At 45.2% G+C, this 23,706-nt stretch overlaps 1 pseudogene; it reads right to left on the reverse strand.

The window, feature by feature from the left end:
- Positions 1-23,706, reverse strand: part of LOC119856963 — a 201,379-nt pseudogene that overhangs the window by 126,023 nt on the left and 51,650 nt on the right.

Here is a 23,706-nt window from a genome sequence, read left to right on the forward strand (position 1 = left end):
TGTAAGGCAAAGCTGGGGCTGGCATAAGCCCAGAGGAGAGTGCTTGAGTGAGTGAAGGGCTGGTGGTGTTAAGCAACTGGTGCCCAGCTACTACAAGTAAGACCCCCTCTGGCTGTAGGCAGGGGATAACGAGGTGACTCTCAGTCCCTGAGAACCATCAGAGTGGGGCAGAGAGAGAGAAAAACACTTTTGTCCCTTCCATCATCTCTCAACCTGTCAAGCGCTTTACATAGAGGATGCCTGTGAATACACAGAGATGGCCAAATGTTACTTACCGCAGTCTCTGAAGTTTGGAGTTTGGGTGCGTCAGTCCCTTGCACAGTAGTTGCACTATGCTATCGTCCACATCTCCACCACTCGTTTCCAGCTCTGTCAGGCTCTGGTTGGTTCTGAGAACAGTGGTGAGATTCCCACAGGCAGTGTATGTGAGATCACAGTGGCTCAAGCTACAGAGGAGAGAAACACAGACAAGAGGGATCACGGTGTGAATAGGGCTTGTCACAGCAGTTGTGACAGGCTTCCCTAGCCCCTCTCCCTGACCAATCAGCACCCAGAGTGAGCCAGGACCCCTCTTTCCCAAGCCCCACCCTTTGTCCAATAAGGAACTGGTGTTGGGGGGGGAAATTCCTGCTTAAGCTCCACCCCTTGCACTCCACTCTTGACCAATGATCACTGTGAATGGCCCAGACACCCCATCCTTAAACCTCTGCCATTGACCAATGAGGATTACGGTTTGGGGTAAGACTTTATCACTAAGCACCGCCCCTCACCCTTTCCACTGACCAACCAGAATTTAAGGGGCAGCCATCTGGCCACCCTAAGTCCCACCTACCCAGCTCTCAGCCAATCAGATTGGACCTGGCACTGATCAACCCTGGAATGGTGCAACCCAATCAGAGCAGGCCCATTGCTACAGGGAGGCTGTAGGGGGAGAACCCTCGCCAGGCTCAGAGGAGGGGAGATCCTGCTCCTCTATGCCTCGGCACTAGCTCTGCTGCTGCCCTGCAGGGAGCAACTCTCTCATGTCTCTGCCCCCAGCCTACCAGCTCCCAACTCTGACCCCCAGGCTTCAGATGCCTCAGAGGGTGGAGAGACCGGGGAACCATGAGATCACAGGCTGCAGAGAGGTGGGTAGGAAGTAACCCAGGGAGGTTTTGCAGGGAGCTGGTTGGAGACCTGGAGATTGTCTCGGCATGTTTCAGATGGATTCCGGCAGATCTGGTAGCGGGCAACCCCACTGCCAACAGGGCCCTTGGTTGGGACCTGGTGGAGGGAGGGCCCAGAACCTACTATCCAGGCCACCACCTGCTCTAGGGTAGCAGCTGGCTGCACCAACCCTACAGACCCTGGCTGTGAGGCTGCCCAGCCCTGCTTGTGAGGGCCGCTCTACGGACTCTGGCCATGAGTCTGCCCAGCCCTTATAGGGAAGGCAGGCAGATTGACTTTGGCTATAAGGACACATTACTCCACATCGCAGAGGAGTTGTACAGACTTGCCTGTGGGCCTATAATAACCCGCGCCCAAAAGGTCCCAAAAGGAGACGTGGCATGCATGACCTGCAATGTCCTGGGAAAATGTGTCACACCATTGTGTGCAAAATTATGAGATTCCACTGTATGGTGTTATTAATACATGTTCCAAACTGAGGTTGGCAGACAGGTCAGCCTCAAACACAGGAATGTGTGCTCTGCTCAATTTGCATTCAAGCAAGAAACAGACATGAGGTAGGAAGGGGAGATAAGAGGGTAAAACAGGTGAGGGAATAGCAGCAGGGCACATCGATCCCCGTAGACTTTGTCTCCTGAATCCCAGCTGGAACTGCTTCTCAAAGGGGGGACTGGACTATAAAAAGAAGGGGAAGACACCCTGGGATATGTCTCCTGCCCCTGCCCACTGCATTCATGGCACCTGAAAGACAAAGGAAGCACTTGGACTTGGGGTGGGTTTCTGACCTAAGAGTTTGGTCAGTCATCTGTTGAAGCATATGGTGGGAAGCATTTGCTTTCAGTCTAATGTAGCTTGTTAAGTTAGCCATTAGTAAATGTTTTATCTTTATTTTTCTAGTAACCATTTTTGACTTTTATACCTCATTACTTCTACTCACTTAAAATCTCTCTTTGAGGTTCATAAACTTGTTTTACTGTTGTATCTAATCCAGTATGTTTATAGTGAAGTGTTTGAAGGACTAGTTGAAATAGTAAACTGGCATACGACTTCTATTAAGGAAATGATGCACTTTATATAATTTGTACTGTCCAGGAAAGGGCTGGGCAGTACAGAAGATGCATTTTTGGGGAGAAGATCTGGGAATGGGGGTATTTTGGGGTCACCCTGAAATATAACCAAAACTAGTGAGAGCCAGAGAGTAATCTAGGTGTGTCTGGCAGGCTGCAGTTACACACAGACACTTACGTGGCTTGAATGGTGGAAAGCGGATTGTGATCAGCCCAGGTGGGAGCTATTTCAGCAAGGCATCATAAGGCACTGAAAGTTGCAGCTAGGGGGACCAGATGTCCTGATTTTATAAGGACAGTCCCAATTTTTGGGACTTTTCTTATATAGGCTCCTATTACGCCCCCACCCTCTGTCCCAATTTTTCACACTTGCTGTCTGGTCACCCTAGTTGCAGCTCAGGTGTACACAGCTTGTCATTAGTCTGGATTGTACAATGATATGTCAAACACTCAAACACACATACACACTTTATAAAATCTTCAAAAAACTAAACCATTTTATTAATAGTTCTGCCCTTTAAAACAACATCTTGAATGTCAAATGAACTAGCAGAAATCAAAGAAAAAACAAAAGAAAAAAGCCCCCACTCCCAAAACCACCTACTTCAAGAAACTGATTATTGGGGGGGGGTGAAATTATGGGCATGAGAAGTAATTAGTTTCTGCAGAGAGCTTTTTTTTTGTTTTTTTAAAGCAGAACAAACAAAAAGAGGGGCTGTAATAGTCGCTGAACACATGCCCTTTCAGATTAAAGACCAAATGAAGGAAGAGGAAGAACACATTATTTTCTTAAAGGGCACAACAGCTGGGTTATGAATAACAGTGGGCTCAGTGGAGATTGAAATGTTGACAGCCTGATGATTTATCTTCCAGCCATAAAGGAAATAAATATTTTAACACATTTTAAAAAGATTTCTGGATTCAGAAATCCCCAAGCCTGCCTTCCCAGACACTGTAGTGCTCAAGGAGCTCTGTCTCTCGGGGCTCCTTCTCAGGGTCCAGTGCCACACTGCTTCTCTCATCTTCTGATCACTTTCTCTTGTCTTATGTAGTTTACTGGCTCTAACACACAGACTCAGCTGCCACCAACCAAGTCTCCTACCCCCTGCATTTCAACCAGAGTTGAGAAAAACCACTCAGGCTCCATGGCTAAGCTTCCCATCTGCCCTTCCATATGGCCCATTATTTCAGGCAGGGGTTCCTATTGTTTCTGCTATCACTATACAAAAGGCCATTTAACTGGTCTTCCTCTTTAGCCTGAATGAAGGCTGGTTGGCAGATCCATCAGCTTTAACCTGTCCTGTGACTGAGGGCAGCCATTAACACCTTCCAGCATAACTACATACTGCCAGTGTTCTAGTAGTCTTCCAAACTCATTGAGAGGCATTTATGACTTTAAATCATCTTATGTCTTTTTGTATGGAAGTGATTACACTTCCCCTTGTCAGGAAGGTTTTCTTAGAAGATCAAAACTGAGTAGACAAAAGAAAATACTACTTGATGGCCCAGCAATGCAAAGCAATCCTAAAGTGAGCTGCCATGGTCAGAGAAGGATTCTCTCTGTAGAGAGGCACATGATGGCAGCTCTGTCCAATAGCGCTTCCTGCACTATGCCCCCACTCCTGCATCCCACCACAGGTATGGGTGTATGGGGAATGAGGTGTAGCTGGAGCACCCCCAAACTCTGGCACTCACCAGCTTCTGAAAGAGCCCCTTTGGGCCATGGGCAGCAAGTAAAAAAATAGAGCACAAACTGCATCTCTCTGCCTAAAGGCCAGGAATCCAAAGTTCAAACCACTCCTGTATTTTACAGATTTGAAACATGACTGACCATGTTTAGTCAACACCTCTCCCTCTGCTGCTGTACACCTTCAGCCCACTCCAGCCATGGCTCTCTGGCCTGGGGAAGTTTACAGGTGGCCCCCCAACTATCTTTCTGCCTTCAGCTTTCATCAGCCTGCCCTGGCTCCACTGCTGAACCAGGGAATGCTCCACATTCCCCCCATCCAGGGGACCCCCGCCCTGAAACTCTCAGGCCAGTTCTGTTTCTGGGCTCCCTCTCTGGGATCTGGACTCCTCCCTCTCAGGATTCTGAACTCATTGATAACTTCCAGGGGTAGTCTCCTCCTCCTCATTACATAAAACTAGGGCACACCTGGATTGGAACAGGAGAACTCAACCCTATTCCATGTAAGGGGCCGGCTACTTACTACAAGCACCTAGGCAAAACTCTTGCATGATTTACATATGGATAAAACTGCTCTCCCCCTCGCAACATAGCTAAAAAGAACCCCCCAAATGCTGCCAAACAGAGTAACACCCTGCTTTCCTATAATGGAAAGTGGTCCATTATAGACTGCGAGTGAATCAAGATCAAGAGATGGTCAAGAATCTATTGGGGTTAAATTAACTAGAAATAACTTGCTTTGAACCCAGAACACATCAGCTAAACCCTAAGTATATGGGCAAGCATATCGCCATATTTGGGGTCGGGAAGGAATTTCCTGCAGGGCAGATTGGAGAGGCCCTGGAGGTTTTTCGCCTTCCTAGCATGGGGCACGGGTCACTTGAGGGAGGATTCTCTGCTCCTTGAAGTCTTTAAACCACGATTTGAGGACTTCAATAGCTCAGACATAGGTGAGGTTTTTTCGAAGGAGTGGGTGGGTGAGATTCTGTGGCCTGCGTTGTGCAGGAGGTCAGACTAGATGATCAGAATGGTCCCTTCTGACCTTAGTATCTATGAATCTATGAAAAACACAGAAGAATGTATATGTGGGTCAAACCTGTTGTTTTCCCAAAGAAGTCCAGTTCACATATCTTCATCACAAAGCTGCACATTTATCTCCCATATAAATCAAACATACCATAGATAATTTGTTTTGTTCCTTCAATATTTCTTTCACCCTGAATTATAAGCTCAACATTCATGTATCCTAGGAATCAGATACGTCCATCTCTGAATAATCTGTCTTGTTCCCCCCATGTCATGCCTCATGTTCTACTATATGTCCTGAAAGACGTGAAATGAAAGGAACTAGATATAACCACAGAATGTTGTTTTCTTTCTAAACTATAATTGTACCACACAAGTCATAGAAATGAAGGAGAAAGGAACATTAAAAGAGATAAGCACCTAACGAGAAATCCCTTAAGGGGAGAAATTTCAATTGAGAGTCTGGGCTAATAATGAAATACAATCTGTGAAATGAATGAAATATAAGATCCCTCTGACTAAGAAAAGCTTCTGAGAGATTAGTTGTACATCAACACCACCTATTGGAGATCCACACTTGCCATTATCTCTGAGCACTGACGGGTCAAATGTCCAATAGAGTATCAGAGAGTAGCCCTGGCCAATGAGCCCTGTAATCAGGGTATATAAGGCTGAGGTCATTGTGTGGGACTCCAGATTTGCTGAACCCATTTAAGAAGCTGCAGGACTAAGAAGCACTACCACGCACTTGACCAACCACACAAACCAACTCTTTCCGTCCTAGGGTTACCAGGACTGAGAAGAAGCAGTGAGAATTATTTTCAGAGATTGTATTTCTCTTTGTGTTCTTTATGTGTTTATATATATGAAACTAAACTTTATCTTGTTCCATGTACACTCTTGTTAATGAGATCTCAAGTAACCATGTTATGGATTTTTACTAAATAACGCTATCTGCGTTTCTCCTTTTTAAGCCTCAGTATATTGGCCAAAGATAACCTCAAAAATACAGCTTTAAGCAATTGCTTTTGATATTTTAAACTTGTCTCTTTCATACCAAACACTTCCAATAGCAGGCACCATATTCTACTCCTGACAGAATTCTGCGCCAAAAAATTAAAAATTATGCACACAATATTTTAAAATTCTACACATTTTCTCTTTCAGTAAATAAATGTGGCTCTAGCATGGCAGTGAGGAGCACAGGCACTGGCTGCACTGAGGTGGGAGATCACCCTGAAGCTGCCACCTACCTTGGGTCAGGGACTCCGCAGTGAGGCTACACCTGACCCTGACAAAGAGCAGGGGCCAGGCCTGCCCCAGAAATACCCCAGGCCTTGCCCCTGAGCACCGTGTGCACCAGGTGTGGGTAGGCAGGCTCAGCTCTGCAGGATCCAAGTGTGGACAGGATCCAGGTGTGGGGTGAGAGGTTTCTGTGTGGGGCAATCTGGGTGCGGGCGGCTCTGTGGGAGACCTGTATGCACAGTGGCTTGTTGTGGGGGTTCCAGGTTCAGGGAAATGGGATTCTGCAAGTGATCCAGGTGAAGATGGCTGGGGCTCAGCATGGGGGGGTCTGGGTGTGGGGAGATGGGGCTCGGTGAGGGGGGTCTAGGGGTGGGGGGGTCTGAGTGCTGGGGAGTAGGGCTTGATGGGGTAGGGGTCCAAGTGCAGCTGGTTGGGGATGAGTGAAGTGGGAGTCTGGGTGCGTGTGGCTCGTCGGAGGGATCCAGGTGTAGCGTGGTATGGCTGGTGATGGTTCGATGGGCCTGCTTAATCGGGGAGCCCCAGCTGCTGCCGAGCTCCTACTTCTCCCCGCGATTCCCCTATCCCTTTTTCTTCCCCATCTCACCTCCCTCCCCCACTGCCCCGTTCTCCCTCCTCTCACTCCCACATTCCCCTGTCCTATTCGACCCCTTCTCTTCCCACTGCCTCTTCCCCAACCCTTCACCCACTTCCCTCATTTCCCCCACCTCCCATTACCCAGCCCCACTGTGAGCCCTCACTGCTGCACAGACAACAGGAAGGTTCCCAGCACACAGAAGGGGAGCTAACTGGCACTTGGACCCAGGAGGTGATGTTCAGCTGCAGAGTCAACAGAACTGAGACACTGCCTCCTGGGCAGCTTTGCACTGGCAGAAATGAGAGGAGGAGGGGGCGGCAGTGGCAGGTAACCCTGTGTGCCCCCCCCCGGCTTGCTGCGGTTTGGCAGTGCAGTCCCCCCCAAACTGTGCTCATGGTCATTCCCCCACTCCCATGCGGTTTCCCGTGGCTTCCCTGCCATGTTCTGCAGGGAAGCCCAGGCATTCTGCAGGGGGGAGGCTGTTTTCTGTGGGCGCACTGTCACACAGAATTCCCTCAGGAGTAATATTTGTAAAAGTGCCTTAAGAAAACTGTATGGTTATTCCTTGGAGAATTATTACAGTTGCTTAATGTGGGACAAATTTGTGAGCGATACTAAAGAATTGATAACTAATTATTATAAATAGATGTAATAAGAATTTTTTGGAGATTTGTGTTATTCCTTGGTGTAGTGGCTGAACCCCAACACTGGTCTGTTACTCACTTGGCAAGACTGAATATGTACTTGTATGCCTAGAACATTTGTTGTATGAACACATGACTGATGAACTGATGCATATATACGTATGTGGTTCTGGGGGAATTAATAAACTGTTGGTCAGTTAAGAGCCCCAAGTATCCTCATCTGAGAAATACACTCCAGTGTAAAAGCTGACCTGAAAAGAACCTAGCAATAAAATTAGTCTAACACTCCCTGGACTCAACAAAAGAGGTTCTCCTAATTAAATTCATTGGCTACAACACTTATCAAATTGGCTAATATAATTTGTTAGATTTCAGTTTTAAAATCTAATTGGGCCCTTGGCAAATTCATAAAATAGCCCCACATTTTTATTTACAGCTGAGAGTTATGCTTGGCATTTCATATTGTGTGGCATTAGGACAGTTTCCCTTGTATACAATCCCACCATGTGCAGCAATTTCATCTCTATTATTATTATTATTAATTAAATTGTAATGGGCTTCCTCTCCCCCAGTGGCTGGACTGCAGGGGGTTGTGGCAAGAGAGGCTGAGGGAATGGGAAATTGAAACAAAGTGTTCTTATGGCTGGTGGTACTGCCCGTTGCCGGCTCCAGGGGAAGCAGTCGCTGCTGTGTTAGGGCTCTCATGACATTTTGGATTGTGTATAATGTCTCGCCTCATTCCTTCCAATCCCCCTGCTGTTACAATATATTTTGTACCAATATGGTTCTACGGTGGGGACACCTGGGATTTTTCCCCTGACCAGCCATTTGGAATTATTTTTTCATGTTGTTGTAAGGTTGGCCATTTTTTGTTTCTTGACTGAGCTTGTCAAATTTTGGCTCCAATACTACCCGTTTCAAAAACAAACTTCTCCTCTTGCAGCTCCTTGATTTCACTATTCATAGATACCCTTGCAAGTACAGCTGCTTTAAGAAGCTCCATTCTGGGCCTTTATTTCACATTAATGAGTATTTTTTCTGACATATAGGCTGTAGTGACTTGGAGCCCTCCCAACCTATTGTCTCGTGTCTAGCAGTTGGGGATTTTTGCTACTAGCAGTCGCTGATGGGCCACATGCCATTGGAGGCAGTCCCATCATACCACCACCTCCATAAACTTATCCAGCTCAGTCTTGAAGTTAGTAGGTTTTTTGCCCCCACTTCTCCCCTTCGAAGGCTGTTCCACAACTTCACTCCTCTGATGGTTAGAAACCTTCGCCTAATTTCAAGCCTAAACTTGTTGATGGCCAGTTTATAACCACTTGTTCTTGTGTCCACACTTGTGCTTAATCTAAATAACTCCGCTTCCTCCCTGGTTTTCATCCATCTGATGTATCCATAGAGAGCAATCGTATCTTCCTAAGCCTTCTTTTGGTTAATCCAGACAAGCCAAGCTTCCCACGACTCCTCTCATGAGGTCGGTTTTCCATTCCTCAAATCATCCTAGTAGCCCTTTTCTGCATCTGTTCCAGTTTGAATTAATCTTTATTAAACATGGGAGACCAGAATTACACACTGTATTCCAGATGAGGCTTCACCAGAGCCTTGTATAATGGTATTAACACTTCCCTATCTCGACTGGAAATGCCTCACCAGTCCAGATCCTAGGACTGCATTAGCCTTTTTCACAGTCACATCTCATTGATGGCTCATAGTCATCCTGTGATCAACCAATACACCCAGGTCTTTCTCCTCCTCTGTCACTTCCAATTGATAAATCCCCAGCTTGTTGCAAAAATTCTTGTTGTTAATCCCTAAATGCCCAACCTTGCATTTTGCAATATTAAATTTCATCCCATTTCTACTATTCCAGTTTACAAGGTCATCCATACCTTCTTGTAGGATATTATGGTCCTCCTCCATATTGGCAAAACCTCACAACTTTGTTTCACTGTAAATTTTATTAGCACACTCTCACTTTTTGTGCTAAGGTCAGTAATAAAAATGTTAAATAAGATTGGTCCCAAAACTGATCCTTGAGGAACTCCATTAGGAACTTCACCCCAGCCTGACAGTTCACCTTTCAGTATGACCTGTTGTGGCTGCCCCTTTAACCACTTCCTTATCCACCTTTCAGTTCTCATATTAATCCCCATCTTCTCCAATTCAATAATTTCCCAAGTGGAACTGTATCAAATGCCTTAACTGAAATCCAGGTAGATTAGATCTACTGCATTTCCTTTGTCTAATAAATTTATCTTTTCACTTGTAGGTTTAAACTAGTATAAATGGTGGATTCTCTGTAACTTGAAGTCTTTAAAACATTATTTGAGTACTTCAGTGACTCAGGGGGTAATGAAGTGACATTCAGTCCTGGGTGCCCTGAGAACCATCATAGCGGGAGAGAGAGAGAGAGAAACAAAACCACCCTCTTCTCCCCCCAAACTCCACCTTTGAATCAGGGAGAAATGAGATCAAACGAGGACACATGAATGGTAAACAAATAGATGTGCACAGGGTTTAGACACCACGGTGACAGGCATCTTAGAAATACCCAAGATTAAAATACCTAAAATTTTCCTCCAACCTCTTGAGTCTTTCCTGACCTTAAACCACTCCCAGTCACACTGCTTAGCTCTGTCTCTCCTGCTCACCTGTTGCTATGGGAACTGGGGTAAATGTCCTTGAACCGCTAGGCTGCTATATAAGCCAAATCCACATATATTCCAGCAAATGCTCAGATGGTGAAACTTGATGTCAATGGAGCTATGACAGTTTACATCAGCTGATAGGTTTCAGAGTAGCAGCCGTGTTAGTCTGTATTCGCAAAAAGAAAAGGAGTACTTTTGGTACCTTAGAGACTAACAAATTTATTTGAGCATAAGCTTTCGTGAACTACAGCTCACTCCGATGAAGTGAGCTGTAGCTCACAAAAGCTTATGCTCAAATAAATTTGTTAGTCTCTAAGGTGCCACAAGTACTCTTTTTCTTTTTACATCAGCTGAGTATCTGCCCCATTGACTGGACAGTTAAACAAATTCCTGAGCAGCCATGGTGAAGAGCTGCACAGCTGTAGAATTTCTGAGATAACAGCAGTAAAAAGGGGATTTTAAAAAAGAAAGGAACAATTTCTTACCGTAGTGTCTTTATTTTACAGTTTGGATCCGCCAGTGCTTCACAGAGCGGGTAAATAGGCGAAGGATGCAGCTCATGCTGATGTTCTGCCCTGAAAAGAGAATAGACATTTCCTATGTTGTTCTCTGGACACACATTTTAAATCTATTTCCTGAATAGTAAAATAGGCTTTTATATGTGTGATCATACATTGAGTGAGATTCTGCCATTTCAATGCATTACATTCATACTAAATCCTCCAAACCAAAAATATATCCAGTACATTAAGATGTATTTAAATACAGAGTCAAATAGAATAGGTTCTCCTAAGTGTAACCTATTCATTTTTTGAACTTGTGGTACTCTGAGCATTCACATGTAGTTCTAAGAACTCACACCAATGGGAATGTCTCCAGTGGTTTTATGCTTTTGTGTTTTTCAAATCAGTTCTGGAGATACAATAGGAATGATTGTGTTTCTCTGACCGAGAGAGTTGACTTTAATTTACCCACTAAAGTAAGAACCAAAAAGATGAGTATTTGCTTATAATTTAAAGTATGATGACTATCACTCAGCGATGTGTAATTGCTGTTACATTTTCTGAAAGTACATCCCCATAACTAAACAGAAATGGTGGCTTATTAGATCCTGACACCAAGAGCGTAACAGGGCAAGTTAATTTTAAGGCAGCATCTGTATAACAAATAGTGCTGGATTATCATCATCATGGCAAATCCTAAACTGACATAGCCTCCTTGCAGATCGAGCAGCACCCAGATCAATCTCTACCTGGGACCTTAGGATGGTCTGGCTGGATTCTCCATTTATGTACACAATTGGCAGTCTTATTGAGCCAACAAAGCTTTTGGCACCCATGTGACCATCAACCATCTAGTAGCTTTCCTTGGTAAACATGTTTTCCAATTCATGAATCTTCCATCCTAATGTGTCGACACCAAGAAAGCTGCTGAAACCAAACCATTGCTGAGTTTGTCCTGCCACTTAATATGGAGCAACCGACAAAGACAAAATGTCAATCCACCACTCTTCAGCCTTCCTCAGCAGTGATTTTATAAATGTAAATTGGTGAGACTGATACTGGAATGCTGTGTCCAGTTCTGATGTCAGCATTTTTAAAAGGCTGTTGAAACACTGGAAAGGAGCCTCAATTTTTTTGAGGGCTGGAGAAAATGCCAGTGACTGACTGAAGGAGGTCAATTTTTTTTTTAGTTTAGCAAAAGTAAGATCAAGATATGACTTCATTATGGTGTCTAAGTACCTTAACGGGGAAGAAATAGTAGGTACTAACGGGCTCTTTAATCTAGTGGAGAAAGGCATAACGAGACCCAATGGCTTGAAGTTAATGCCAGACAAAGTCAAATTAGACATAAGGCACACTTTAAAAAAACAAACAGTGGGGGCGGTTAACCATTGGAACAAACTATCAAGGGAAGTGATGGATTTTCTATTTCTTGATGGTTTCAAATCCAGACTGGATGCCTTTCTGGAAGAAATGCTTTAGTCAAATACAACCTATTAGACTCAACATAGGGGTAAGTGAAAATCTACAGCTTATGTTATATATGAGGTCAGACTAGATGAGCTATTGATCCCTTCTGGCCTTAATATCTATAACTTCAGAGGTGACTCGTGGGGGAGGGGCACGTGGGTTACATATCCCCCCCCAACCAAGATTTCTTCCAGAGTTTGCCAGCTGGGTCCCCTCCCTGTGCAGAAAGGAGACGCTGGTTGAAATTCTGGACCCACTGAAGTCAATGGGAGCAATTGTCATTGAAGCCAGGGTTTCACCCACTATCTGTCTTAGCTCCCATCTCTTTACTTCAGCATTCACAGCAGCTCTCACCTTTGAGCTAATGCATCCACAGGCAAGTAGCAACAGCAAAGAAATTAGCAAAACCAAGCAAACCAACCCCAGTCTATGAATGAATGTCATGAGCTTCAAGCATAAATCGGTTTTTTTGGCAAAGCATTGCCAAAGGATTAAATAAAACTATTCCTAAAATAATTTTAATGGGATATTAAAATGACATTGTAACATGAATAGGTTGGAATATGAACAAAAGACTGCTAGGCAGCTCTCTGACACCACATTCTACGAGCCATTACCCTCTGATCCCACTGGGGGTTACCAAAAGAAACTGCACCATTTGCTTAAGAAACTCCCTGAAGAAGCTCCGGAACAAATCTACACAGACACACGCATACAGCCTCGACCAGGGGTATTCTATCTGCTACCCAAGATCCATAAAGCTGGGAATCCTGGACGCCCCATCATCGCAGGCATTGGCACCCTGACAGCAGGATTGTCTGGCTATGTAGACTCTCTCCTCAGGCCTTATGCTACCAGCACTCCCAGCTATCTTCGAGACACCACTGACTTCCTGAGGAAACTACAATCCATCGGTGATCTTCCAGAAAACGCCAACCTAGCCACTATGGATGTGGAAGCCCTCTACACCAGCATTCCACACAAAGATGGACTACAAGCAGCCAGGAACAGTATCCCCGATAATGTCAAGGCAAACTGGGTGGCTGAATTTGTGACTTTGTGCTCACCCACAACTATTTCAGATTTGGGGACAATTTATACCTTTAAGTCAGCGGGACTGCTATATGGATACCCACATGGCCCCACAGTATGCCAACATTTTTATGGCTGACTTAGAACAACACTTCCTCAGCTCTCGTTCCCTAATACTCCAACTCTACTTGTGCTACATTGATGACATCTTCATCATCTGGACCCATGGAAAGGAGGCCCTTGAGGAATTCCACCAGGATTTCAACAAAATCCACCCCACCAACAACCTCAGTCTGGACCAGTCCACACAAGAGATCCACTTCCTAGACACTACAGTGCAAATAAGCAATGGTCACATAAACACCACCCTATACCGGAAACCTACTGGACACTCTACTTACCTACATGCCTCCAGCTTTAATCCAGACCAAGTCACAGGATACATTGTCTACAGCCAAGCCCTAAGATACAACTGCATTTGATCCAATCCCTCAGACAGAGACAAACATCTACAGGATCTCTATCAAGCGTTCTTAAAACTACAATACCCACCTGGTGAAGTGAGGAAACAGACTGACAGAGCTAGAAGGGTATCCAGAAATCACCTATTACAGGACAGACCCAACAAAGAAAGTAACAGAATGCCACTAGCTGTCACCTACAGCCCCCAACTCATACCTCTCCAGTGCATCATGAAGGATCTACAACCTATCCTGAAGCAGGATCCCTCACTCTCAGAGACCTTGGGAGAAAGGCCAGTCCTCGCTTACAGACAGCCCCCCAACCTGAAGCAAATACTCATCAGCAACTACACAACCAACAACAAAAACACTAACCCAGGAACCAATCCCTGCAACAAAACCCATTGCCAACTCTGTCTGCATATCTAGGGACACCATCATAGGACCTAACAACATCAGCCACACCATCAGGGGCTCATTCACGTGCACATCTACCAATGTGATATATGCCATCATGTGCCAGCAATGCCCCTCTGCCATGGACATTGGCCAAACTGGACAGTCTCTACACAAACGAATAAATGGACACAAATCAGATGTGTATCAATAATTGTAACATTCAAAACCCAGTAGGAGAACACTTCAATCTCCCTGCACACGCAATAACAGACTTAAAAGTGGCAATTCTTCAACAAAAAAACTTCAAAAACAGACTCCAATGACAGGTTTCAGAGTAGCAGCCGTGTTAGTCTGTATTCGCAAAAAGAAAAGGAGTACTTGTGGCACCTTAGAGACTTATGCTCTAATAAATTTGTTAGTCTCTAAGGTGCCACAAGTACTCCTTTTCTTTTAGAGACTCCAATGAGAAACTGTAGAACTGGAATTACTTTGCAAACTGGACACCATCAAATTAGGCCTGAATAAATACTGGGAGTGAATGGGTCACTACAAAAACTAATTCCCCCCTGCCCCCCGGCTGATGCTCACACCTTCTTGTCAATTCTTTGAAATGGGTCATCTTGACTACATTAGCCTCATTAGCACTACAAAGTGATTTTTCCTCCCTTGGTATTCACCCCTTCTTGTCAACTGTTGTGAATAGGCCACTTCCACCCTAATTGAACTGGCTTGTTAGCACTGACCCCCTCCCCCCCACTTGGTAAGGCAACTCCCATCTTTTCATGTGCTGTGTACCTGTCTACTGTATTTTCCACTCCATGCATCTGATGAAGTGGGTTTTAGCCCATGAAAGCTTATGCTCAAATAAATTTGTTAGTCTTTAAGGTGCCACAAGGACTCCTTGTTGCTTTTATTGTAACTTAAGGTACTACTAGTTAAACACCAAATTGAGTAGGCATTAGTGGTCTTAAGCCTGATGAAACTGAAGAAAGTATTTATTTCATGTACCTAAAATAAATAAATAATTTCTTATATGGTGTATTTTAGGTACATGAAATAAATACTTTCTTCAGTTTCATCAGGCTTAAGACCACTAATGCCTACTCAATTTGGTGTTTACTAGTAGTACCTTAAAGTTACAATAAAAACAACAAGGAGTCCTTGTGGCACCTTAAAGACTAACAAATGAGAAACTTTGTCCCTCTGGGTTCCCACCTCTGAATTCCCACTTTATGCAAAAGATATACAAGTGGGTGGAACAGAACAAAGGGGGCTGCAATCATGAGAAATCCCCTAGCTACCACCTGAGCTGGAACAAGGGCTGCACCAGGGGAAAGGATTGTGCCCAGACTAGAAAGGTGTCCAGTCTGTGAAAGAAACATCTCTGATGGTGAGTTTTTATCTGTATTCAGTTTTATTATTGTACTAGGCTTAGACTTGCGCGTTTTGTTTTTCCTAGGTAATTCACTTTCATAGAATCATAGAATATCAGGGTTGGAAGGGACCCCAGAAGGTCATCTAGTCCAACCCCCTGCTCAAAGCAGGACCAAGTCCCAGTTAAATCATCCCAGCCAGGGCTTTGTCAAGCCTGACCTTAAAAACCTCTAAGGAAGGAGATTCTACCACCTCCCTAGGTAACGCATTCCAGTGTTTCACCACCCTCTTAGTGAAAAAGTTTTTCCTAATATCCAATCTAAACCTCCCCCATTGCAACTTGAGACCATTACTCCTCGTTCTGTCATCTGCTACCATTGAGAACAGTCTAGAGCCATCCTCTTTGAAACCCCCTTTCAGGTAGTTGAAAGCAGCTATCAAATCCCCCCTCATTCTTCTCTTCTGCAGACTAAACAATCCCAGCTCCCTCAGCCTCTCCTCATAAGTCATGTGCTCTAGACCCCTAATCATTTTCGTTGCCCTTCGTTGTACTCTTTCCAATTTATCCACATCCTTCCTGTAGTGTGGGGCCCAAAACTGGACACAGTACTCCAGATGAGGCCTCACCAGTGTCGAATAGAGGGGAACGATCACGTCCCTCGATCTGCTCGCTATGCCCCTACTTATACATCCCAAAATGCCATTGGCCTTCTTGGCAACAAGGGCACACTGCTGACTCATATCCAGCTTCTCGTCCACTGTCACCCCTAGGTCCTTTTCCGCAGAACTGCTGCCGAGCCATTCGGTCCCTAGTCTGTAGCGGTGCATTGGATTCTTCCATCCTAAGTGCAGGACCCTGCACTTATCCTTATTGAACCTCATTAGATTTCTTTTGGCCCAATCCTCCAATTTGTCTAGGTCCTTCTGTATCCTATCCCTCCCCTCCAGCGTATCTACCACTCCTCCCAGTTTAGTATCATCCGCAAATTTGCTGAGAGTGCAATCCACACCATCTTCCAGATCATTTATGAAGATATTGAACAAAACGGGCCCCAGGACCGACCCCTGGGGCACTCCACTTGACACCGGCTGCCAACTAGACATGGAGCCATTGATCACTACCCGTTGAGCCCGACAATCTAGCCAGCTTTCTACCCACCTTATAGTGCATTCATCCAGCCCATACTTCCTTAACTTGCTGACAAGAATGCAGTGGGAGACCGTGTCAAAAGCTTTGCTAAAGTCAAGAAACAATACATCCACTGCTTTCCCTTCATCCACAGAACCAGTAATCTCATCATAAAAGGCGATTAGATTAGTCAGGCATGACCTTCCCTTGGTGAATCCATGCTGACTGTTCCTGATCACTTTCCTCTCCTCTAAGTGCTTCAGGATTGATTCTTTGAGGACCTGCTCCATGATTTTTCCAGGGACTGAGGTGAGGCTGACCGGCCTGTAGTTCCCAGGATCCTCCTTCTTCCCTTTTTTAAAGATGGGCACTACATTAGCCTTTTTCCAGTCATCCGGGACTTCCCCCGTTCGCCACGAGTTTTCAAAGATAATGGCCAAGGGCTCTGCAATCACAGCCGCCAATTCCTTCAGCACTCTCGGATGCAATTCGTCCGGCCCCATGGACTTGTGCACGTCCAGCTTTTCTAAATAGTCCCTAACCACCTCTATCTCTACAGAGGGCTGGCCATCTCTTCCCCATTTTGTGTTGCCCAGCACAGCAGTCTGGGAGCTGACCTTGTTAGTGAAAACAGAGGCAAAAAAAGCATTGAGTACATTAGCTTTTTCCACATCCTCTGTCACTAGCTTGCCTCCCTCATTCAGTAAGGGGCCCACACTTTCCTTGGCTTTCTTCTTGTTGCCAACATACCTGAAGAAACCCTTCTTGTTACTCTTGACATCTCTTGCTAGCTGCAGCTCCAGGTGCGATTTGGCCCTCCTGATATCTTTCCTACATGCCCGAGCAATATTTTTATACTCTTCCCTGGTCATATGTCCAACCTTCCACTTCTTGTAAGCTTCTTTTTTATGTTTAAGATCCGCTAGGATTTCACCATTAAGCCAAGCTGGTCGCCTGCCATATTTACTATTCTTTCGACTCATCGGGATGGTTTGTCCCTGTAACCTCAACAGGGATTCCTTGAAATACAGCCAGCTCTCCTGGACTCCCTTCCCTTTCATGTTAGTCCCCCAGGGGATCCTGGCCATCTGTTCCCTGAGGGAGTCAAAGTCTGCTTTCCTGAAGTCCAGGGTCCGTATCCTGCTGCTTACCTTTCTTCCCTGCGTCAGGATCCTGAACTCAACCAACTCATGGTCACTGCCTCCCAGATTCCCATCCACTTTTGCTTCCCCCACTAATTCTACCCGGTTTGTGAGCAGCAGGTCAAGAAAAGCGCTCCCCCTAGTTGGCTCCCCTAGCACTTGCACCAGGAAATTGTCCCCTACGCTTTCCAAAAACTTCCTGGATTGTCTATGCACCGCTGTATTGCTCTCCCAGCAGATATCAGGAAAATTAAAGTCACCCATGAGAATCAGGGCATGCGATCTAGTAGCTTCCGTGAGTTGCCGGAAGAAAGCCTCATCCACCTCATCCCCCTGGTCCGGTGGTCTATAGCAGACTCCCACCATGACATCACTCTTGTTGCACACACTTCTAAACTTAATCCACACTTTCTTCTATCTGTCACTACTTGGAACCACTTAAATCTTACTTTCTGTATGTAAAATCACTTTTTACTTATTAATTAACCCAGAGTATGTATTAATACCTGGGTGGGTGAACAGCTGTGCATCAGTGTTATAGAGGCAAACAATTTATGAGTTTACCCTGTATAAGCTTTATATAGGGTAAAACGGATTTATTTGGGGTTTGGACCCCATTGGGAGTTGGGCATCTGAGTATTAAAGACAGGAACACTTCTTAAGCTGCTTTCAATTAAGCCTACAGCTGTTAGGGGATGTGGTTCAAACCTGGCTCTGGGTTTGCAGCAGGCTAGCAGGTCTGGTTCAAACCAGGCAGGGTACCGAAGTCCCAAGCTGCCAGGGCAGGAAAGCAAAAGCAGAATTAGTCTTGGCACATCAGTTGGCAGCCCCCAGGGGGGTTTCTGTGATCCAACCCATCACACCTGCAATTGCAGAATGCAGCTCTGCAGGCACAGATTGCTCAGCTGGGTCCTCCTAGTGTGCCCTTCCTGGAGCCAAAGACATATCTGATGGAGGTTGGGACAACTTTTGGGGATTCCTAAACCAATGTCAGCTCCTGTTCCTCCTACACCCCCAAACATTCCCCACGGATCAGACCCAGGTGAAGCTCATCTTGTTTGTTGACTGGGGAAGCCTTGGCCAGGGCTTCCCCACATCTGGAACCCAGTCCCCTCTTGCAGCAATTAGAGGTATTAATTCAAGCTGTGTCCGTCATCTTTGGTGACCCCAATTGAATGCAGACCGCCGAGGCAGCCCTTCAAGCCTTACAGCAGGGGATCAGCCCACAGCCAAGTACACTACTGAATTTTGTCTTTTTGCTTCTGACACTGCGTGGAATGAGGTGACCCAGCGCCACCATTTGCTCCTGGGTTAAACAAGGAGATTAAGGATGAGCTTTACCACGTGGAGCCTCCATCCAGTTTGCACAGTCTGATTGAATTGTGCATTACAACTGATGATCACCTCACAGAGCAGTGTTGTGAATGTACCTCAGTTTTTCCAGAAGCCGTCACCCATCAGGCCTCTGACTCCCCAGGCACACAGGTCTTCCCCAGCAACAGGGCTCATGCAAGACCACTAGCTTTGCTTGCACTTCTCTGACTTGGAGTAGCACTGATGCTGGACTTCATGCTTGTGCCTATGTTGTGGGGGACCCGGCCATCTTGCCTTGATGTGTTATCACCTCTCAGTGATAGCTCATGCTTTTCTATAACATTGAATTCAGCAAGTCTCAAACGTGTGTAAACCAGAAAATACACCGTGAATGTAAACGTCCACACAATCATAACTCTACCTTCTCTGAGGCTGGCAATAGCCACTAGGAATTATCTGCATGCACTCCAGCTGCATTCACTGTGTTAGGTGTTGCTCTATTGAATTATGGTGGGGTTAGTTAGTGCAGGTTGGAAGAGCTGTGACTGTGATATGAGGTGATCTGTGAGGCTCTGGCCTTCTAGGTGGGTGCGGGGTGAGCCTTTCTTCCTGACCCCTGTGTGAGTAACCAAAGGAAACAGGTGAATGTGAACCTTGGGAGATCCAGTATGTCCCATTTTAGGGTTGTGTTGTGTAGGCTGTTCCACTAGCAGGGCACAGGGGTCTTCTTGTCATGGGGATAGTCACCAGTTAGGTAGCAGATGAATGCGTTCTGTGGGTTTAATGAAAGGTAAGTGAACCTACCATGTTTGATGGTGTTGAGTACATAAAGGTGATGTTGTAAAACAGGCTTGAAGGTGTAAAAGTTAGTAATTGTTTTTGTGAAGTGGGCTAAGTGTACAAGAGGGAAGGTGTAGGTAGCTCCTGTTCAGTGCCAAGCAAAGGCAGAGTGTGAGCATATGTTATGGATTTACTGGGGCACTGCTCACAGAGGATACACATCCGTTTGCATGGGCATGTACCTTAACTGTATTTCCTGGTTTTCACAAGTTTGAGATTTGCTGAACCTGATGTTCTGGAAGGGGACCGGGCAACCTTAACTCTGGGTTAACAATGCTTTTTGCCATTTAATTTTCTAGTTTTTGAACAGAAAAGAAATGTTGTTAATGGTCATTTAAGTAGCTTAATTATCTTTTAGATGTGCAGTACAGATGTTCCTGTGCACAGGTAACAAATGTCTAGCTCTTACATAGCACTTTTCATCAATAGATCTCCAGGAGGGAAACACCATTATTCTCCTTGTACAGATGGAGAAACTTTGGCACAGAGAGGTGAAGTAATAGGTCAAAGTCACCCAGCAGGAAGGTGGCGAACGCGGGAAGAGAGCCCTGGCCTGGATGAAAGCAATTTGTCTGAAGCTCAGTCTGGATAAGACTGAGGTGATTCTCAGACTGGGAGAAGCAACAGGATGATATGACGAGGTTGATATCTCCCCCTTTGATTGAACGTTTCATGTTTGCAATCTGAGGATGTATTGGATCTTCAGCTGCCACTGAAAGATCATATGGCAGTAGTGTCCAAGAATGCTTTTTACCAGCTGCAAGTGCAAAGAGATTGTGACCATTTCAGTCAGATGTGGTCCTCACAACCACAATCCATGCCTTTCTCACCTCAGAACTGGATTACTGAAATGTGCTCTATTTGGGGCTATATCATAGGCATTGACTTTTTTATTTTTTCTGGTGGGTGCTCCACTCCCACTCCACACCCTCCCTTGAGGCCCCGCCCTCACTCCACCTCTTCCTGTCCCTGCTTCCCCCCCCCCCGAGGTCCCGCCCTCTGCCTCTTCCTGCCCCCATTTCAATCTCTCCATCAAGGCCCCTTGCAAGCTGCCAAACAGCTGAAGGCAGCCAAGCTCAACAGTTGTGGCTAGTGGGGGTGGTCAACCCCCACTATTATTTTCTATGGGTGCTTGATCCCTGGAGTACCCACGGAGTCAGTGCTTATGCTTAATTCTCTCCTCACTTGTAGCAGTGTAAATCAGGAGCAATCCAATTAAACCAGTGGAGTTACACTGGTATAAAATTAATGAATCACAGGTGGCTCACCAGGCTGGGAAGTAGTCTAATGAGTGGCTCTGTGGCTGACCAGCAGATATAACCCTAATCTGACAAGCCAGAGAAGGCACTGCAGACTGACAGTGCCAGCAGGAATCTGAAATACATTTCTTGAATGGAAGAGGGTACTAAGCAGGGGTGAGTCTAGCTGGCAGAGCTATACGGGGGGAGGGATAGCTCAGGGGTTTGAGCATCGGCCTGCTAAACCCAGGGTTGTGAGCTCAATCCTTGAGGGGGCCATTTAGGGATCTGGGCAAAAATTGGGGATTGGTCATGCTTTGAGCAGGGGGTTGGACTAGGTGACCTCCTGAGGTCCCTTCCAACCCTGATATTCTATGATTCTACACTGGAAAAGGCGCTGTAGTGTAAACAAGACCTGCATTAATCATGTTTTTGGGCAGTGAATTTCCCTTGTTTCTTGAGGAAGAGGTGTTAGATAGGGGGCTTGATTGGAGGGCACTTGTGGGAAGGAAATGTTCTGTCACCTCAGCTACCAGCTTTGCCCTCCTCTTGGCCCCACCATGCCTCCGGCAGGGCTGGAAGGGCCAGGGGAAGAAAGAAGGATGGAAACTGATGGGCTGTGAAGAGCACATCGACCAGCTGGAAGCAGCAAGAGGAATAGCAGGGAGCCCCAGACTTGGTATCTACTTCAGGGATACCAATATCCTAGACAATCTCATTGTGCATGTGAATTTTAGAGTATTTTGAAAATTAAAAGAAGCTCATAATGCAGGGAGAGGAAGTATATTGGGAACCTCTTGATCAAATGGTCTAAATTTGACCATAAATTCTACCCCAGTCCCTGAATAGCTTTTTAATAGTTGCTTCCCCAAAAGGGAAGTGGGTAGTGGAAATTATCAACGATTGATCCCGAGAGAGTAATATCAGGATCAGAGCCATAGTTTGAGCCCCAAGTATGTGGTAAAAAAAAGTTATAAAATGTGTAAAATTTGGATGTTACATGATGATTTTAGTGGGACTGTATCTCACTTAAACAACTTCAAAAATCTTGACTACTAAACCAGCCTTATGACTATTTTCAAGACAAGATTTTTTTGATGACTTCCTTTTTCAATCAGCTTTCTTTTACCCTAACCTATTCTGTTATGCCTGAGGGCTTGTCTACAATACCTGCTGGATCGATGCGCAGCGATCGATCCAGCAGGAGTCAATTTATTGCGTCTAATCTAGACGTGATAAATCGACTGCCAAGCACTCTCCTGTTGACTCTGGTACTCCACTAGCGTGAGAGGTGCAGGCAGAGTCGATGGGGGAGCATCAGCAGTTGACTCACCGCAGTGAAGACACCACAGTGAGCAGATCTAAGTACGTAGACTGCAGCTATGTTATTCACATAGCTGAAGTTGCGCAACTTAGATCTATACCCCCCCAGTTTAGACCAGGCCTGAGGCTGAGCTACCATGTCCTGATACTTTTCAAATGTTTGTAGACCAAGCTGGATGAGCAAGCATCTTAGAGAGGTGATTAAGAAGAAGCAGAAAGCATACAGGGAGTGGAAGATGGGAGGGATCAGCAAGGAAAGCTACCTAATTGAGGTCAGAACATGTAGGGATCAAGTGAGACAGGCTAAAAGTCGAGTAGAGTTGGACCTTGCAAAGGGAATTAAAACCAACAGTAAAAGGTTCTATAGCCATATAAATAAGAAGAAAACTAAGAAGGAAGAAGTGGGGCCGCTTAACACTGAGGATGGAGTGGAGGTTAAAGATAATCTAGGCATGGCCCAATATCTAAACAAATACTTTGCCTCAGTCTTTAATAAGGCTAAAGAGGATCTTGGGGATAATGGTAGCATGACAAATGGGAAAGAGGATATAGAGGTAGATATTACCATATCAGAGGTAGAAGCGAAACTGAAACAGCTTAATGGGACTAAATCGGGGGGCCCAGATAATCTTCATCCAAGAATATTAAAGGAATTGGCACCTGAAATTGCAAGCCCATTAGCAAGAATTTTTAATGAATCTGTAAACTCAGGAATAGTACCGAATGATTGGAGAATTGCTAATATAGTTCCTATTTTTAAGAAAGGAAAAAAAAGTGATCCGGGTAACTACAGGCCAGTTAGTTTGACATCTGTAGTATGCAAGGTCCTGGAAAAAATTTTGAAGGAGAAATTAGTTAAGGACATTGAAGTCAATGGTAAATGGGACAAAATACAACATGGTTTTACAAAAGGTAGATCGTGCCAAACCAACCTAATCTCCTTTTTTGAAAAGGTAACAGATTTTTTAGATAAAGGAAATGCAGTGGATCTAATTTACCTAGATTTCAGTAAGGCATTTGATACCGTGCCACATGGGGAATTATTAGTTAAATTGGAGAAGATGGGGATCAATATGAACATCAAAAGGTGGATAAGGAATTGGTTAAAGGGGAGACTGCAACGGATCCTACTGAAAGGCGAACTGTCAGGTTGGAGGGAGGTTACCAGTGGAGTTCCTCAGGGATCGGTTTTGGGACCAATCTTATTTAATCTTTTTATTACTGACCTTGGCACAAAAAGTGGGAGTGTGCTAATAAAGTTTGCAGATGATACAAAGCTGGGAGGTATTGCCAATTCGGAGAAGGATCGGGATATTATACAGGAGGATCTGGATGACCTTGTAAACTGGAGTAATAGTAATAGGATGAAATTTAATAGTGAGAAGTGTAAGGTTACGCA

The sequence above is a fragment of the Dermochelys coriacea genome, chromosome 6, assembly GCF_009764565.3.
Source record: "Dermochelys coriacea isolate rDerCor1 chromosome 6, rDerCor1.pri.v4, whole genome shotgun sequence".
NCBI lineage: Eukaryota > Metazoa > Chordata > Testudines > Dermochelyidae > Dermochelys > Dermochelys coriacea.